Below are 20,281 nucleotides of genomic sequence, written 5' to 3'. Positions count from 1 at the left end.
TTGATTGGTCACGAATGTACTCCCTGTATATAGAACCAGCCAATCAGATTGAACGTAAGGCAAGCGTTACTACCACTTGGCTAACTGGCTAGCCAGTCTACACTGCAGCGCATACCGTCAAGACCTTATTTGTTTAAAAAACAAAATCTATAAAAATATGGGCAGCTTGCGATCTGAAGAAGAAGAAGAAGAAGAGGCTCTATTTGACACGTGTAAGAGAAGGTAATTTTATTTTTTAGTTTAGCCAGTGCATGTTGAAACCATCGGGACCACGTTAACACGTGGCCGACCAACCGCATGGACGACTGCTTTTTAACATTTTTATCCAACATTCTACATCTTAAGTTGTGTTTAATTGCCTTGATTGGCATATGAACCCATGTGGCTTTTCGAGATCGAAGCAGGGACACGGCGACTTTTTTTCATTTTACAATCATTTATGATTACGAATGACGCTCCTTGATTGCGTACAAAAACAGTCTAATAAGAATTCATCCAAAATCTAGAATAGCATACCTTTACAAATACGTGTTGTTGGTTATTCTGGCATCTTTAGTAAACCCCCCAGTCGCCATTTGTGGCCTCTGGGACAAGAAAAGATGCAAGATCAATTTTAGGAAATTCAAAACTGAGAGAAACTTGTTTGACGCTCTCAGTTATTTCACCTCTAAGACACAATTCTGTGTAATGAAAATCTATGTGTTGGTTTGTTTTCAATTGTGCAATTTTCTGATTAATTATTATTGATATTTTTTAAACAGATTATTTCCTAAAGTAAGGAGGTACTAACCTGGCTCATTTAATATAAAAAAAAAAATAGATAAGATTCGCCATCTACAGGTTTTATTATAATTATTTACTTTTGCTGGTCTATAAATAGGCCTTGGATTGTTGATGGAAAAACAATGGATGGATCTGAAGTAACCAGAAAAAAAAAATCACTGCCCATGTGGTGCATTTGTAAATCACATTAACCTAAATTTCAACGTTTTTAATATTATTATATCTTTTAAATTGTATGGCTTTCAAATGACTGTTCCTCCCTTGTAACAGGTAAACTATCTGAACACGGAAACTGAGCTCCAAGTGTTTCAGATATGCACTGACACCCTAAGACAGACCAACCAGGTGAGTGTCTCCAAAATTCTTCAATATCGTGATGTTTTTATTCCTTCTGGCATCTTTAGTAAACCCCCCAGTTGTCTTTTGTGGCCTCCGGGACAAGAAAAGGTGCAAGATCAATCTTAGAAAATCCAATACCGAGAGCTGCTTTCTTACACTCTTGGTTATTTCACGTCTAAGACACAATTGTGTGTGACTCATCTTATGAATGGCCCTGTTCACTCAAGTGATAAACTAGCATTCCCTTAATGGCATTTAACATTTGCTTTTCAGTGTTTCATATTAAAGAGAAAACCAGCTAGCTGAAGAGATACTGGTAAGTTCTGCGGCGTATGGCAGGTAGGACAAATGTCCATCAATATTCACAGTACCTCTATTTGTATAATTTGTAAAATTCCCTGAGTTGTTTGTTTTTTTATTTATATAAAACCATTATAACTCAAAACATCAAAATCATGAGTGAGAGAAATACAAATGTAAGGCCCTGGTTTTAGCAATCAACTATCAAGCTATTATACTGCACTTAAATATGCTTTTTTAAAAATGTCTGGCAACATCCAACTCGGTGAGGTACAAATATGTAAAGAATTACTTTGCCTAATGGTTAAGATGGACGAGGAGGACCTGAATTGCCCAAACATAAATGAATGAGAACAGCAAATTATGGCGGAAATGCCCATCCTGGACGGGACGTCCATAAACACAAACTTTGTGCAAGCAAGCACCAGGAAGAAAACTGTCTGTTGATGAAGATTGTCAAAAAAAATTGCAGTTGTGCCTTCAGTGCTCTTTGCCCAGAAACCAATGGACACAAATTTAGTAAAAAATAGTTCCCCACATTTGAACAAAAGATGAACTCACGGCATTTTTGACCAAATGAAATTGCAACATTGTGTCTTTTTGCTTGAAGGACGGGGAAGTCAATGAATACTTGAGTGAGAGGATGTTGTTTTTCGACCTACAGATGGCAGTAGCAAAGCACAGTAGTGTCGCCGTTTAGGTTTTTTTTCTATGAGGGAGGAGAGCCTTTTTTTTTTGCTGGAGGGGCACAAATGTTTCTGGGAATTTCTAATTAAGCCCACTTGTATAGTACAGTGTGTTTCGTTTAGCCGGGTTGAACGGGGTCATTGTGTTTTCAGTGGAAGGCAGCATGTCCGCCGAGTGTCTCCAAATAGAGCGGTAATTATTCCCCCCCTCCCGTCTGCAGCTGTTTTTCTCTCAGCTCTCAGTCTCGACGTTGCCAGGAAACGGGAGGAAATGGTAAAGCCGCTTCCCCGATGAAAATAAAAGGAGGATGGTGAAAAGTGCGTGCGAGATGTTCCGCTTTCCATGAGCTCATGACTGCATAATGTCTGGCACTGAAAAATTGGTTTGTTGTCAACCATTCTCTCAAGTTGATGAGGGACATCATCCAAAAGTGGAGACGGTATTTCTGGAATCATAATAGGAGTGCTTGTGTCTTCCCTTTGCATAAAAAGAATTGTGTCCCAGTCAATTCACAGATCTTGGAGATCCTATACATTAATGTAAAAGAAATGTACTTTTTGCTTTGATAATAAATTGTGTGAAAAAACTAATTTACTGGATTCTATGCAATTTTTCCCATGTCGACTGACTGATTCCTCAAGTTCTAGAATAGTTCAAGAAAATCGCTCTAAAGTGGAATAAAATTAGGTTTGATAACATTTTAGAAATGACATTGCATTAAACAAGCGGACGCTAAATATTTAATTGCATCAAAATCTCAACTAACGTAAGCTCTGGTTGTGAAAGCTTTTTCCAGATATGAAGTTTGTGTTTTTTTTAAACTATTTTGTTGAATGCATACATTTTTGAAGTTCACAAAAATGCATACAACGCATATGATGAAGGTAGCCATGAAGTCTCAAAATTGCAAGAGAATTTGCACGCAGGTAATATCAATTCTGCAAGCTGTTTTACGTACGTGTACATATTTAAATGCAACATTATTGATGCACAGGTAGAGAAGAAGCGGAGTGACCTTTTGCCCAATCAGAATGCAGAAGACTGCACGATGCAAATCGGTGAAGTCGTGAAACCGGGAAAAGTAAACCGCGTTATAGCGAGGGATCACTGTATAATCATTTGTCATTTAAAAACAAAACCAATAGGGGGTGTAATTTTTATTCCTATTTGGATGTATGCATGGAATCTTAAGGCCATACATCTGCATTTAACGTTGAGTGTAAAGGACGGAGCGCAACGGCACCCACATTCAGCAGGGGGCGCTGTTGTTCTGCGCAAAGACCCTCAACTAGGCGGCCCACTTTTTTGGAAGGCGTGAATGAAGAAGGAGATCAGAGCAACTCGCTTTGACAGCTCTAAAAACCTCTGCAGCATGTGTTGGTGTATCTGTGATACTTTTACTTCACTGCTTGCAATAATTCTTTCAACCCGAGGACATAAACTGTCAGGGACTGACTGCTATGTTTAAATCTCTGCAGTGAGAAGAACACGGGGCCTTATTTAAAAAAGCGACCATCTAGAACGCGTAGTAACAGACATGGCTGGGGAATGTGTCCCATAAGGACGGTCAGCAATAATTACCGTCGGGCGGCGTGAATGTCAGGTCGCGATCTGGCGAGCGGAATGCCACGCGTGGCCGAGATTGGATATCTGACAGGTGGGGATGACTGCTAGTGCGGGAGCAGCTGTGTTTGGGAGTGGGGCGGCCAGAAATAGCTCGCTAGTATGCCGTTGCCATGGCAGCCTCGCCACCAGTCTGATGAGCTTTGGAGGAGATAGCGTTGATCTCCGGCGGGCCCTCCCCGCACTTGCGTTGTTAAGCGTTCTAACACCCCCCCCGGGCCAGAGTCGCCGTGTCTGCGGCTGATGTCACGCTTGCGGCCCTCGTCAAATATATACGCAGTCACGAAGGGAAACATTAGAAGCGTGCCAGTAGTTATAATAATAAACAGGGCTCGGGCCATTACCCAACACCTCTGTCATTCACCAAGTGAGGGCAAAGACGGCCTAAAAATAAAAGCGCCACTGTGTGTGCCCAGAGTATTAACTTGCACACAGATGACCCATTTTCCGTCTCGGATGGGCCAAGGAAGGATGGAAAACGAGAGAGGGAGACGAGACGCTGGAGAATCCAAAGCAGAATACAAATCTGGCGGATTTCGCTTCCACTAAATCCTCGCCCTCGTGTGTTTTCCCCCAGTATTGTGCCCCCTCGGCAGGGATGAAACCCCCCGTTTCTTCTATGTCAACAATGCTGACGTAGCATGATAATGAAGTCGGAGGTGAAATTGGAAGTTTCACAAAGAGAATTGATAGCAAAACATTAGCACAGGGGTCGGGAACCTTTTTGACAGAGAGAGCCATAAACAATTCATATTTTCAAATATTATTCCTTGAGAGCCATACTCATAATTTAACATACATGAAAAATGTGCACCTTTTTTTTTTACTAATTTCATCCCTTTGAAAGTACAAAAACTCCCTGAATTCTTTTGCCAACATTGTTACGCTGTTGCTAATCACTGTATGCATAAAGAGTCGTCGAATTAAAAGAATAATGATTAAAGCGGCGCTAGATGTAGCGTCAATGCCACAGACTTGATGCTCCTATTGGTGCATTCAGAACTCCATATATTAACTGACAGGTTATCTGGGAGCCATATGCACCAACCAAAAGAGCCACTTAAGGCTCCCGAGCCATAGGTTCCCTACCCCTGCATTAGCATATTGCTTTGCTTTCACTTCCAACGTAGGGGTGTCCATACTTTTTTTCAATTTTGTTAAACAGAGGATCGGAATGGGTTAAAAAATGTGTAGAACATGATCCCTCAATGCTGGGCTTCCCAGTTGAAATCAAATTGACGTCTATGTATTAGGCATCAATATTTAATTGGCTGCTGGCCTATAATTGGGCCGCAGTTGGCCCGCGGCCCATAGATTAGACACCCCCTTACGTAGTCGTAAACCAAGGCCAGATAGGAGTGGGAATTTCATGGGATTTTTGTATGAAAGAGGCTCACATTCTGCAGCCTTTCTCTTGTTTACGTTCCTCTCCAAACTGCCGCGCCCACCCGACCATCTCCTAACGCAAGGGGTGGGTGGGCAAACGCTTCCACAAAGGGCCGCAGCGGGTGCAGGTTTTCATTCCAAGCCATCAAGAGGACATCTTTTCACCAATCTGCTGTCCTGCAAGTGCAATCTTGGATCACAGTCAGGTGCTTCTTGTTTCTGCACAAATCTCTTTGGCCCTGGATCGGTTAGAACAAAAAAAAAAAAAAAACCCGCCCTCGATTACCGGTTTTCCCACCCTCGTCCTGACGTCATCGTCCCCAACCTCCGCCTTTCTTTCTGTTCATCGCCAGATCGCCCCCCTGATAAGATTGAAACTCAATCCCACCACTCTGGCCGAGTGACGGACTAGACTAAGTGCATCACATGACTCGCCAATCCTTGTTTACGCCGAGCGGCGTTCTAGTCTTCCCCGTCGTCCATAAGCATCATTTACGACGGCCAACGTCAAAGAATTTCGAGTAGCCGGTTGACGTGAGGGTTAAATGAGGGCCCCCCCACCCCAATTCCTTCATCTGCTCCCCCGTCTCTCTTTGGCATCGCCACGCTTTGAATAGCATGAGAGAGTCAGACGGGCTTGTTTTGCATACTGTCGCTCTCCTGCATTGACTTGTAGCAAATCCCTGCCCTCGGGAGGCATGTCGGAGGGGATTAATGGGAGGGCTTGGGCCTCACAGAGTTCCCCTTTGTGGCGGTGCAGCCCCGCACTGTATTTTCATCACGCCAAGTGAGAAAAGAGCGAGCTGGTGAGAGGGGGGGTGTTATAGAACGGTGTTATTTCTCACTGTCCTGATTCTTTTGAGTAAAGGGAGGGGGTAAATAATGTATTTGGAGCAGCAGGGAGGTGGGGGGGGGATTGACCGCACTAGGGGCGTGCAAGGGAAAAGGCAAGTAAGCATGTACAGGAAGTGGCGGGCGAGCCGATAGGGGGGGGGGGGGGGGTGTTCCTACAACAACCCGGCTGTGGTCCTCTGGGGAATGCGGGGCCTCAGGAAGAATGCTGCAATCCTCCACTTCCGCTCCTTTCTGCGTTTGACAAAAACAAACAGTGTGTAGCGCGCTGCTTCTGCTTCCTGCCATTCTTAATGAAAGGCTCTGATGAGTATGTTTACATGAAGATTGGCGAGGCAGTTTCAGTGGAAGCAATATAGATGGTTAGTCAGTTGGAATTAAATTGCAGTTATTATGATTACTGTTTTATAGGGCCGTCATTAAAATACCATGACGTTGTTTTAAGAACAAATCTTGGGGCCATCACCGTAGTGCAAGGGTGTCAAACTCGGGTTAGTTCGCGGGCCACATTAACGTCAACTTGATTTCATGCGGGTCGGACCATTTTGGATATAATATTTAGTTTTTTTTTAATATAAATGGATTAGAAGAAATGGATTAAAAGCCCTGAATATTCAGTTTTTTTATAGATCTAAAACAATGTTTATTTTAGCTTTTTTAATGTATTTTTAGATTTTACAAAATGATTTTTGAACTAAAAACACAGAAAAAATGATAAAAAAAATACAATTATTCATTTAAAAGGGGAAAAAAATCAGGAAATTTAATATACATCTATACTCTTCATTTTAATCCTAAAACAGAGAGTCGGCACTCATGATTTACTTTCCCGGGCCACACAAAATGATGCGGTGGGCCAGATTTGGCCCCCGGGCCGCCACTTTGACACATGTACCATAGTGTGTTTGTTATTCATTTTAACCTTGTTAAAAGTGGTTCATTATTCTATCAATTGTAAGAAATGGTGTAATAAAAAAATAAGTCATTATGATTGAGGGAGGTTCGTCAAATTTGACGCCGGTTTGTAAATTCAACTGTTGGACTATTTTTTTTACTCTTTGTACTCACAAACTCCCCCAAATGGATTTCATCACTCCAAGTTTTGCCGGTTATTCTCCGGCTCCAAAATAATTGAGTGTCAACAAATGCGATTCTCACTTAAAAGCAGCGTCTCTAAACAAACGGCTCCTAATACTAACGCAACGAGCGATGCTTTGATCCGAGCAAGCCTTCAACTCGTCAGCCTTCAATCAGCAGGACCACGGTCTTAAAAACCCGAATCCGCGCATCGACTTGCCCAACGTGTCTCTATGCAATAATCTGAGATGAAATGCTCTTTGAAATCATTTCTTTTGGCGTCCGGATGTCACTCTCCCCTCGTCTGCCTGCGTTTGACTGTGATGAAACCCGCGCTATTATACCATCATTTCCTTATCTCCGTACGTCGGCTCTTCCTCTCTTTCTCCCACGCCGGCTTTCCTTTTATGGGGAGGGATGAAGGGGAGCGTAACCTTGGAACACGAGCGAAGCCTTCCCGACTCCCGCCGCTTCGATAAATCGGGGAGGGGTCGACGCCTTTCTTTGCGCCAGATGTAACCTTGGCGCAACTTTTGGACGCGTATTGTCTTCCCACTCGCTCACCTAGGAACTACAAAGTGGCTCGGACGCCTTACATCTCGCCAAAGCGTGGGCTTTGAAGACTTAAGCTTTGAGCCGTGCGCCTCATCAATTCCCCGCACAAAAAGTTACTTTTGAATCGGGGGCCCGGCACCCCGTGTGCGGGCGATTGGTCGCCGGTCTTTTGGTCGCCTGTCTTTTGGTCGCCTGTCTTTTGGTCGCCTGTCTTTTGGTCGCCTGTCTTTTGGTCGCCTGTCTTTTGGTCGCCTGTCTTTTGGTCGCCTGTCTTTTGGTCGCCTGTCTTTTGGTCGCCTGTCTTTTGGTCGCCTGTCTTTTGGTCGCCTGTCTTTTGGTCGCCTGTCTTTTGGTCGCCTGTCTTTTGGTCGCCTGTCTTTTGGTCGCCGGTCTTTTGGTCGCCGGTCTTTTGGTCGTCTGTCTTTTGGTCGCCGGTCTTTTGGTCGCCCCGACCGCGACAACGGGCGACCAAAAGACCGGCGACAAAACAAGGTAAAACAACACGGTCTACGCATCAATAAAAGCCAACAATGGCCATGAGCAGTTTCACTGAGCTGACGTGTAAGTGTATAAGGGTTTATGTACATGCGCTGTCCCTTTAAGAAGCTACGTCAGTCAGGGTCTTAACAAGTTCTCCAACAAAAAACAATAAAAGTCCGGGAAATTTTGAGCTTTTCTTTAGCCTAATAATTACTAGGGCATTAAGTATGACTAAATAGTAATTTGCAGTTTGTATTTAGGGAATTTGAGCAACGATTTAAATGGTAATTATTACTTACCTTCCGGGCGACCAAAAGACCGGCGACCAAAAGACCGGCGACCAAAAGACCAGCGACCAATCGACCGTGTACCCGGCACCCGACGAGGGGGCGGCTTATCGGACCGACTCCTTTAATGTTATTCATTCAAGCGCGCTGTTTATAGGATGAGCCGGGTGCTTGTGTGCTTACGTAACATAAGGATGCGATGTGTGTGGGTGTGGACGGCGGTATGGTATAGCTTTACCCTCGGGGCACGTTAGGCACCGGTTGCTTATTTCTGGGAACGTTTGGAACACTTGTTAAGAGTTTCTGTTCTTTGTCGGAACAGCTTGTACTCATTTGCAATGAAATGGTTTTGGCGACGAGGTCGATTTGGCTGAAGCTAAGAATAATCGGCAATTGTTTTTTTGAGATGACTGGAGTTTTATGCTATAAAGATGAGGTCGTTAATTTCCGTGGGTTTATTTGTCTGGCGCTTTGTTTGTTTTCATGATAGGGGAAGAAGGAATAAAGGGACTTAGTGAACTTGTTGGGTATGTTTTGGAAATGAAAGGGATGGAGGATTACATTTTGGGGTAGTGAGGTCAATTTTTGGCGGAGAATTGTGCTCCTAGTTTATATTAGGTTATTTTTAAGCTCATTGTTTTCCCTCCGCAAAACTAGATATCTCATTTCGATTCATCCTAAAGATAATCAAGAAGAGGATATTAAAATTTTAATTTGTTTTTATTTCATGTATTTTTTTAATTAAATCGAGAATATAGCATATAGATGAAATAAATATCCCAACATTCTAATTAACGGTCGATTTGTAAAAAAAATTAAAGTATCAATAAGACAATTTGCTTTTTTTAAAAATTTATTTAACAAATAAATTTAAGTTTAAACATGAAAAAAAATCATGGAAAAAAAATAGTATTTGGACAATTCTTAGGCCAATTTGCTTTTTTAAAATTTATTTAACAAATAAAATAAAGTTTAAACATGAAAAAAAATAGTATTTGGACAATTCTTAGGCCAATTTGCTTTTTTAAAAATGTATTTAACAAATAAAATTAAGTTTAAACATGAAAAAAATGCATGCAAAAAAATAGTATTTGGACAAATGTTAGGCCAATGTCAACTTTCAAAATATCTGCACATTAATACTATAGTTGATTTGTCGTCAATGAATGGTGGCAGCCCTAGTAGCAACGTGCGGAAATGAAGTAGCCCCTCCCCACTCTGCCGTACTATCAAGTGAGTGGTACTTAGCAGAGAAAATTCCTGATTTATTTGTCATTTGGGGCCCTGGATTTGTCACATTAAATCTGCTTTACTCAACAAACCGGGAAGGGAGATTACAGCCTCTCGTAGGCCGTGAGATAATGACAGTGGCAAGTCGGGCTTTGCCTCTCAAACCAAAGTCGTCGAGAGGATGATGCGGAAAATGGAGAGGGCATCGTGAGCCGCAACTTACGCCCGTACTACGATCGTGGCAGCAATTCTCCGGACCTTCTGCGTCCGAAAAGATGATTTCATATGGCCCCCGATCCAATTGAAATGGCGATCAGGCTTTGAATTGTTCACGGAACCTAAGCTGCGCTTTCCCCATCCTTCAGCAATGGCTTCTTACTCGCCACCAAAATGTATCGGGCGACTCGACACATTGGCGGAATGCGTGCAGAAGTTGGAGAAACATTTTCAGGCCTCATTCCATCACATTTCTGTCCTCGCAGTTTGATTTTTATTTTATTTTATTGACAGTAAAGTGTTCCCAGTGGGTCTGGAGAACATGAATATCCACCATTCGACCTATTTTACAAGACGCTTTGATCTACTTCCTTTTTGGCTGGCGGTCTATTTACGGCAGCTGTGACGCGCGTTCACATGCGAGATGTGAGCAACTCGCGCCTTTTTCAAAGCACCGTGTTTATTTCCATTATATCATTGAAAATAAATCGGCAACTTGTTTTCTTTTACGCCGGGAGGATTTTCAATTCCGAAATTTTGTGACATGAATATTAATGCCTGATTTGGGACATTTTCAGTTTTAAATTATCCTTGACATTGTAATTTCAATGGATTTTTTTAAGCAAACTTAAAAATAATAATATTTCAAAACACTCGTGCTAAGTGTGAGATGAAAAAAAAATTCCACATATCCCAAATGCATCTTATCAACTTTTTTCACCTTGCGTTCACACAGTCCTAAACTCAATTATTCAAACATAGAAGTTCATTCACATTTTAGCTCCATTCACATAAACTACATCGCTCACGGTTTTAATTAACACGCACATTCTGTTGACGATGAAGCGGCTATTTGATGTCTTTCCTGAAGTGAGCAGCTATGCAATTTAAAAAAGGTCAAGACACACTTACTGTCACTTCAATATGCCCTTTGCAATTAGAAATGCTTGAAACAATAGAAAAACTCATTATGCGAAGGGTCATGCGGGGTCTTTGGCTGAAAATTCTAATTTCATCTCAATGCTCCCAAATTAGCCTTGTAGCTAGCCAGAAATACTCTGTGGATGCTCTTAGTTCAACAGATGATGTTAAGTAGAAGCAAGGCATCTTTTTTTAAGGCTCAGCACACACACACACACACACACACACACACACACACACACACACACACACACACACACACACACACACACACACACACACATCCATTAGGAGGTTTCCCATCATTGAGCTAGGCTCAGAAAGAAGAACTAATCATGTCATCCAATCGGTGAGCACATTAAAATGTCAAAGTGCGAAGACCTGACATCATCCATTTTGCACAAATTTGCCAATCATATACATTTGTTTTGTCGCCACCTGCGCTTTTAATTGTTGTGGACAGGGAGGAGCCAATGAACATTTACTTAAAATAAAAAACAATATGAATTATTGGTACTTAAAATTGTAATACTAATTGCTAATATGCAATGTTTTTAACCCTTACATGCATGAATTAGGATTTAATTTTTCCTAAATATTTTTATTACATTAAATAGGCTCAGGGGCAAATATTTTTGGACCCCCTATTTCACATCTAATTGTAGTATTAGTGTCGACTTTGTGTATTTTGCAATGGGAAAAAAATATACATATAAGAATAATTTTCACCAAAATGAAGGAATTCATTCAAGAAAACCTTTTGTTATTATTTGAAACGCAATACAAATAAAGGCAACTTAAAAAATGAAAAATATAAACAACACTAAATACAATTTTTCAAAGTATAACTTCAACGAATGAGCTAAAAAAAAACTATATAAACTATAGCGACAAATTCCATTAAGTGTGACCGTCGTGTTTTGGGAATTAGTTTCATTAATCTCTCGTGTCCTCCCATAGCTTAATTCTTTACCTGCCATTGACCACAATAGACGTCCAATCCATTTTTACTGCGAGTGGCTAGGGCCAATCGAATTAAAAAAGTTGATTTGAAGGGAAGAACTAATGGACTATATCACCCCCCCCTATTTACAAAAGAAAAATACTATTCCTTCCTTCCCAGACAACATTGTAAATGCTTTCCAGGGAAAACGTATGATGTCAATTGTACTTCCACAAGGGAGACGTGACAGCTTTTTCTCTTCCATCCCAGCGAGTGGGCAGGCTTTCACTTCAATAATGGATGTTAGCCGACGTGAACTGGAAGCAGAGATGGGGGCTCCGCCTCGCTCAATAATGAATCAATTGATCCCCTGCAGATGATGGATACGGTTACTATGGCGACAGATGCAGTGTTACCCAGGGCACGGAGACGAGAGGTCCGTTTCCCAGAACGGCACTCAAGCCCGCGAGTGCTTCCAATCGGAAGTGTCGACGCGTATCGTCAGGCGCCTTCATCCAGCTGAATGGATGCTCTATCACCGTGAGGAATTAGCAATGGCAAAAATCCATCGCTCCAGCTACAAAAAAAAAAACGACCTGAATTAATCAGCTGTAGCTGCATTGGCGTAGAACCGGCGCTTCATTCCTGATCTCAGCAACACACTCGCCTTTCATGTACGGCGCGGCGCTTCCAAAAAAAAAAAAAAAAGTGTTTACCGCGTCTGCATGTGTGCGTTCTGTTGTCATGGCAACTTGGCTACTTCTGGTCCAGCCGGGACCACGTTGCCAAGTAACAGCTGAGATACGAAAAGAGGAGGCGAGAAGCGTGGGCGCCGGGAAGGAAGCGAGTGGGAATATGGCGAGCCGGGGACCGAACCATTTGTACAAAAAAAGGATGAACAAAAGAGGAGCGAGCGAGAGGTGAAAATAGAACACCGGATTCAAAAAAAAAACAAAGGGTGGATTCAATTATTGCCTCATGCTCGACATGTATTTCGGCCCGCTTGTTTTTATGCGCTACTGCTAGAGAATATAAATGCGCTGGCCTTTTTGCAAGGAAAAAAACAAGTAATCGTAGTAGCCTTTGGACCGATTGTCTGGCTGCACCTGTAAGCTCTTGTTGCTAGGCAGAATTGCTAGGCTTCCATTGTAATTTCTCCGAGAGGCAAATGAAGGCATATGAAACATAAACTAGTCATTTGAACAACAAAAACAAATGAAATTATTCCAATACCAGCATTGCGTATCAGCAGTTGATTCAATATTTTGATTTTAAGGCCTTTGTGTGAGGTCCAATCGCTTTTGTTAGACGCAGATGGCATTTTATGCTCAGTGGTCACTTCCCCTGAGAACATCCTGTTTGATGTCTCACAATGACAAAGGTCTACTACGTTCAGACCGCGGCGAGAAGTGACCTAAATTGTCTCTTTTTTGACATTAGTGTATGAATCGAGTGATGTTATACAGTGAAATGAAATCGGGATGTTCAAAAGTTATTATTTGATCGCTTCGGGCCCCTCCCAGTTAAAATGGATTGGACTTCTATTGCCGTCAATAGCAGCCAATTAGTGAAGCTATGTAGGGTCACGACAGATTTATGAAAGAAAACTAAATAATATTATTAAATCATTTCCCACAGCAAAATACACGTATTCATGGTTTAAGTTTCATTGGATTTAGAATGATTTTATATGAATGGCTCGTTTTAATTACATACCTGTCAACCTCTGCCGATAACTGCCCTTATAAATGATTATGATTCCCCTTACAAACCCCCCAAAAAACCTTACAAACACCGTACGGTGTTTGTAAGGTTTTTTGGGGGGTTTGTAAGGGGAATCATAATCATTTATAAGGGCAGTTATCGGCAGAGGTTGACAGGTATGTAATTAGCAGTGTTTTTAAATGGCATTTTAGCATGAAAGGGTTAAAGTAAGAAGTATGCATTAAAATAAACACAAATGAAAGAAGCCAGAAGTTGCCCGGCATAAAAACCTTGAGGGAACAAAAAAAAAAATCATGATTCTTGAAAGAAACAGTCAGTTTTGAAAAAATGTAACAAATAAAAAATCCACTAGTAATAAAAATGAATCCATCCAAAATAAAACTCTTAACAATGTATTGGGAAGAAAAAATGAAGACAAATTCCAACAAGTGCGCCCTCATTTTAACTGCGAGGTTCTGGAAACAATTTCCCTCTTTTACAAACTACCAAAACACACTCTGGACCCGGACGGGCGGCGAACGAGTTAAACTAATGAGCACTCTGCGACAAAGTGTTAAACAACCGTCACGGCAGAGCATGCGCTTTTGTGCAAGGCGACCTCTCGGGCATCGAACCCCCGCTTCAAAACGAGAGCGCGCGTCCCGGTCGGACCACGAGGCTCTGGAATGCAACTGCCTGCACTCAGTGGCCCCGAGTTGAGTCAGCACTGTTTTAGCACATGAATGGGGAAGGCTTGCGTTGCGTGAACATTCCCCACATTTTTTTTCACGCTTGTTTATGTCAGAAATCTCTCTCTCTTTCCCATTAAGTTTGGCCTGCTTTTTTTTAAACCATCGCTCTTTTTCCCCCCTTAAGATCCCTTCAAGGCTTTGAGTCACGTCATTAAAGACGAACAAAAGAGTGTTTTAATCGGGCACGTTTACAAAGACTCATTAATTGTCAGCATCTGATTATGTCACCTTGCCATTGTCTCGGACCGCCGGTTCAAACGCTTCCTTCGGTGCTCATTAATAACACATTTTTTGTCCCTCGCCACCCGAGCGCGCCGATTTGTTGCCGTGGAAACGCAGGCCGTGACGCGCAGCGCGGGACTAATTGTCATAGTCCCCCCCCCCCCCAAAAACACGCTCGTGGGCTCAAGTCTCAGCGCTCGCTAGCCGTCTTTGTTACGTGATCCTCATGCTCCAGTACTCCTCCACAATCCCAAAAAGCCAAAACAAAAGAACGCTGAAATCCAGTGCGTGAGTGAGTGACATTGCGGAAAACAATACCCGAGAAAAAAAAGGCAACGCCAAACAACCCGCCCATTGAATTTCCCCCGCAACCTTTACCCCGGCGCTTTGATCCGAACAAAACGGCAGCCTGGGAAATGAGAAATTTGACACCGGGAGATGTTCTTGTGTAAAAAAAATTGGATGGAGAAAAAAACAAAAAAAAATGGCAAACACCAGCGCGGTGGGAATTACAGGTGGCGAAAGCAGGAAAACAAAAACAATAGAGCTTTATATAACCGGGCTTGCCCGTGGCTGGCGGTTGTGCAACGCGGCGTTGTTTGTCTACGCCGATGTAAACAGAGCTTTTGGTGCCTCTGGAGGCTCGGCCATGTTCCTTGATGCAGCAGTTATGGGCACATGCCCTACTTTCATAAATCAGACCTGGATGAAAAGGAAATAGTGTGAGAGGAGAGGAGAAGGCGAGGAGGGATGAGAGGGGATGCCGTGTTTGCGAGGGGGGGTGTTGTGGGAGGGGGGGTGTGGGGGGGGACCGAACAAGGCTCATATTGATGTTCCAAACACAGCTGCGGGCGTCAGCTGACTCGCTGGCCTGAAGCTCTGCCTCCCACCTTTATCAGCTTACACTGTGACCTTTCTCTCTCTAGTGGAATAGATTCCACCCCCGAGCCCCTCCCCCTTTTCTCTGTGGGCTATCTGACCCTTCACCACTCGCCGTCCACATCCCCTGATAAGTTCAGGCCCCGTCCTCGTTGACATCCACTTTCTGAATGCTGTTTGTTTTTAAGGTGCTTTACGCAAGAGCTAGTAAAAGCACCGGTTTATAGCAATATACAAAGTAACTGTCCGTCCAAAAAACAACAATGTAGTATCTAGCTCTCATTTTTATACTCTAGATCAGGGGTTGGGAACCTTTTTGACAGAAAGAGCCATCAAGAATTCATTTTTATTTTTCAAATGTGCTTCCTCGTGAACCACAGTCAGAATTTCAAAGTCAAAATATATTTCACCCCTTCTATAGGCCAAAAAGTCCCATATTTATTTTAAAAACATCATTACACTGTTGCTAATTCATGAGTATGAATTCAGAAGAGACTAATTCCAAAAAATAATTAATAATAATTAGATAGCCATGCTAGAGATAGTGTGACACTCCTATTGGTGCATTTGTGTCACCATATTTTAAACTCACAGTTTAGCTGCACATGGCTCGTGAGCCATATGGACCCATCAAAAGAGCCACATACAGCTCCTGAGCCATATTTTCCCTACCCCTGCTCTAGACTCTACCGGCTTCTTAAAAGCATATTTTTGTCTCCTTATTTTTGAGCTCATGCAGCACCACTAAACCAGTAGTTGACATACCATAAAAACACCAACCACACAAGTTCCTCTATTGTTTTTGTTGTTGTTGTTGTTGTTGTTGTTGTTGACACGCTGTCTCATTTTTGTGTTCAGAGTGACAGCACAGTCATTTTGAGAGGCCATTTTTAAATGCCGTGTAGACAAACCAGCTAAAGTCATTTTCATTCTGTTTTCAGTCGGAAATGCTGACATGTCAGCGGCTTGCGGTTGAAGTTTATGTGAAAACAATGCCCTTAAAAATGGAAAGTATTTGTGCTTTCACAATGACTCACGTGCAAAATACCAAGTGTGTCACAGTCTCTTGGAAAAAAAATGAATGAAAACATGAATCCAAATTCCAACCCATTCCAAGCCGTCTTTAGAAATGTGATGTGTATGGTCGTAAAAGACTAAAACAAATTAGCAGTCCATACAATTTGACTTACATGCGGTTATGTATGAAGTGAATCCCTGTTTATTATCGTGGAAACATTCCAGAGAAACCCACAATAAACAATTCCTTAGTTCATGCACTGCATTTAGTTCCAGCTTTTTTTTATATGGCAAGTCAGATGATCTTTCAAGGTCCACATAGTTTGGTTCTATTATTATATAACCACAAAGTTTACCCAATTATAGAATACATTCCCTTATTGCATCAGAAAGGAAAAACCCTTGACTGTCTCCTTTCACATTCCTTAGTTGTCGGCCATTTTATTTTTTAATTATAGATGCTCAGGGGTGTCAGACAGATATAATATTTGGTTTTATTTTATTTTATAAATGGATTAAAATAACTGGATTAAAAGCTCTGAATATTCCGTTTTTTATAGATCTAAAACAATGTTTATTTTAGCTTTTTTATATATAATTTTAGATTTTACCAAATAATCTTTGAACTAAAAACACAGAAAAAATGGATTAAAAAATTACAATTATTGATTTAAAAGGGGGAAAATCAGGAAATTTCATATACATCTAGAATCTTCATTTTAATTTGATCCTAAAACAGACAGTCGGCACTCTTGATTTACTTTCCCGGGACACACAAAATGATGCGGCGGGCCAGATTTGGCCCGCGGGCCGCCACTTTGACACCTGATCTAAACAGTGGTTTCATTCTGAAAATAATTATGGCGAAAACAGTATGAAACACAAAATATAATCCTACAGATTACTCATCCAGTAGACATAGCAAAACACGCCATTACTATTCACTTGGGCTTAACTAGGGGAAAAAAATCAATGCAAATATTAGCTTTAAAAAAAATCTATGCTATAGTGTAAATGTGAAAAATAATATAGTATTTGGCGCCTAGTGTCTGACTGGTCTACCGTCACCGCCCTATTTTTGATGCATCAGCACTTTCGCTCGTCTCGGCTTTCAAGCCTCGCCTGGGGAAGCTTGCACAACTCCCGTCACGTCGCCCTTCCTCCTCACGTCCACCCACGCCCGCCCGTCGACGCGACGGATCAGCGGGGCGTCACGGCGCTCGCTTTCGTGCACTTTGGCGGGATTATCGGGCCTCGCAGCGCGCTCTTGGTAAACAAAAGCGGCGCGGCTCATTTCGGCGGACAAGTTAGGACATATTTAGCCGTCCTGAAGTTAGAAACAGCTTCAGGGTCAAAATGAAGGCGGCAGCTGTTTCGAGAGGGCTCTGTTCCACAGAGGTAACTGTCAATCACGACACTGAAGGCCTTTGGGGATTTTCCTCACTGTAAAAACAAAACAAAACAAACAGGCAACACGTTCTGCCTTGATGACACTCAAGTGTTATTGAATGGTGTCCCACTATGACCTCAGCGGTACTTTTTCTGAATTTGATAGATTGGTTTTGTTGTTCCGTCTCGTTTCATCGCTGTTAATGGCCCACAAAATTCTTCCATGTCAGAAACGTTCTCACTTAATGCCAAGTTTTGCTGAATGTGGTTTGAACTCGTATGGTAAAATCTCCCCGCTATTCTATTCGTCAGGACTTCCTTCCTCCTCTCACCCACTTTCAATTTCCTATTTTGACTTGTCGCCCAATAAAGAAGCGTCTCGGTTATAGTTAATTGAGTCATACGGCCCCTGCTGTAATCCCAGCCTTCCACTATGTCAGGGGTGTCAGACTCGGGTTGGTTCACGGGCCGCGTTAACGTCAACTCGATTTCATGTGGGCCATTTTAGATATAATATTTAGATTTTTTTTTTTAAATAAATGGATTAAAAGAACTGGATTAAAATCCCTGAATATTCCGTTTTTATAGATCTAAAACAATGTTTATTTTAGCTTTTTAAAATATATTTTTAGATTTTACAAAATGATTTTTGAACTAAAAACACAGAAAAAAATGATTAAAAAATTACAATTATAGATTTAAAAGGGGGAAAATCAGGAAATTTAATATACATCTATACTCTTCATTTTAATTACATCCTAAAACAGAAAGTGGGCACTCATGATTTACTTTCCCGGGCCACACAAAATGATGCGGCGGGCCAGATTTGGCCCCCGGGCCGCCACTTTGACACATGTGCCATAGTGTCTTTGTTATTCATTTTAACCTTGTTAAAATTGTTTCGTTAAACAGAAAGTGGGCACTCATGATTTACTTTCCCGGGCCACACACAATGATGCGGCGGGCCAGATTTGGCCCCCGGGCCGCCACTTTGACTTATGTGCACTACATCATTAGTTTCAACTATGCAGAGGCGAGCCATTACATAAGTATTTTTTATTGCGCAATTTCACTAGTTGGGAATCTGTGTGGGTCTTAATCATCTAGTTTTGAAGACTCTTTGACAAGATTCTATCATTCACTAATTCGTGTTTAAAAACCCATTATAGGGCCTTTTTACCCGAAACTGTCACGTACACACACACGCACATTGACATCCCTCGCCGACTGTTCGCAGGAAACACTGACGTTGCCCGCGGCCACTCAAAAATCCCTTCCTGGGAAACGAGGGGCTTAGAAGACGCGCACGTACACACAAAGGGTGAACGCAGGCCACGACGCAAATGCCATACGCAGCTCGCCAAGTCTATCTCCAGCGAAGAGGCCGGATCGAGTGTCCGCCTCCCGCGGGCGGCAAATAAGGAACATATTCTATGCCGGCCGCCCTCCCTCCGCCTCGGTAACCATGCGAGAGAATTTGAGACGACGCGGTATCCGGGCAGACTTCGGTGACGGCCAAAACATCAGAGGAATGGCGAGCGAGCGCTCGGCGGCGAAGGACAAAGTGGGAGCAAATATGAGGGAAGGCAAACGAAAGAATAGAAGCGTTTAAAAGCAGGTCGGCTTCAAATGTCATTCGACGTTGGACAATGCCACGCAGCTGTCGCGCGTCTTTGAACTGCAGCTGTTCGCCGTCCGTTGAAACGTAGACGCTCGCCGGCTGCAACGTTAGCATGTAACGCATACGGGGGTCACGTAAGAGGTGGCGAGCGCGATCCCCATTTAGAAAGATGCCAAGGCCAGGCGCGTCACAACCAGACCGACGCCGCCTTCAGATCGACCTTGTTTCGTCGCCCAAAAATGCGTCGCCAAAAATTTCAGCACGCGACACGAAACGACTTCCGGCAAAAATAAGCCCCAAAACCACTGCATCTCGTAATATTACAGTTGTAATAATATGCGCTACAATCTAGAGCACAGGTGTCAAAGTGGAGACCCGGGGGCCAAATCTGGCCCGCCGCATCATTTTGTGTGGCCCGACTTTCTGTTTTAGGATCAAACTAAAATGATAGATGTAGATGTATATTACATTTCCTGATTTTCCCCCTTTTAAATCAATAATTGCAATTTTTTAATCCATTTTTTCTGTGTTTTAGTTCAAAAAATATTTTGTAAAATCTAAAAATATATTTAAAAAAAAGCTAAAATAAACATTGTTTTAGATCTATAAAAAACGGAATATTCAGGCATTTTAATCCAGTTCTTTTGTGTTTTTAGTTCTAAAATCATTTTTGTAAAATCTAAAAATATATAAAAATATTGTCTGTTTTCCACTTTAATATTGAACATAATTAAAAAAAATTGGTTTCCTTTTGAAAAGAAAAACAAATGATTAAATAAATGATTTTCCCTTACTAAGAAAAAAAGCTCAAATAAACATTGTATTAGATCTATAAAAAATTGAACATTTAGGGCTTTTTATTCATTTATAAAAAATAATAATCTAAATATTATATCTAAAATAGTCTGGCCCACGTGAAGTCAAGTTTACGTTAAAGCCTGTGTCTGACACCTTTGATCTAGAGCGACTTCATTCTGGTAATGTGCTATCTATAATTTCATATATGACGCCTTTCATT

The 20,281-nt window shown here is 42.0% G+C and overlaps 1 long non-coding RNA gene and 2 other non-coding genes across 3 annotated transcripts; all 3 read left to right on the top strand.

Annotated features, from left to right (window-relative positions):
• The first annotated feature begins 51 nt into the window (after positions 1-51).
• On the top strand, positions 52-2,699 carry LOC144084313 (uncharacterized). The gene is made up of 4 exons (XR_013303769.1): positions 52-222; positions 1,054-1,128; positions 1,396-1,438; positions 2,330-2,699. It is a non-coding gene; the product is annotated as an uncharacterized LOC144084313 (long non-coding RNA).
• On the top strand, positions 545-679 carry LOC144085195 (small nucleolar RNA SNORA14). The gene has a single exon (XR_013304055.1). It is a non-coding gene; the product is annotated as a small nucleolar RNA SNORA14 (small nucleolar RNA).
• LOC144085196 (small nucleolar RNA SNORA14) lies at positions 1,176-1,309 on the top strand. The gene has a single exon (XR_013304056.1). It is a non-coding gene; the product is annotated as a small nucleolar RNA SNORA14 (small nucleolar RNA).
• Positions 2,700-20,281: the final 17,582 nt, after the last annotated feature.

Source organism: Stigmatopora argus, chromosome 11 (genome assembly GCF_051989625.1).
Source record: "Stigmatopora argus isolate UIUO_Sarg chromosome 11, RoL_Sarg_1.0, whole genome shotgun sequence".
Lineage (NCBI taxonomy): Eukaryota > Metazoa > Chordata > Actinopteri > Syngnathiformes > Syngnathidae > Stigmatopora > Stigmatopora argus.
Note: the sequence above shows the minus strand (reverse complement) of the source record. Positions and strands in the feature narration are given on the sequence as shown.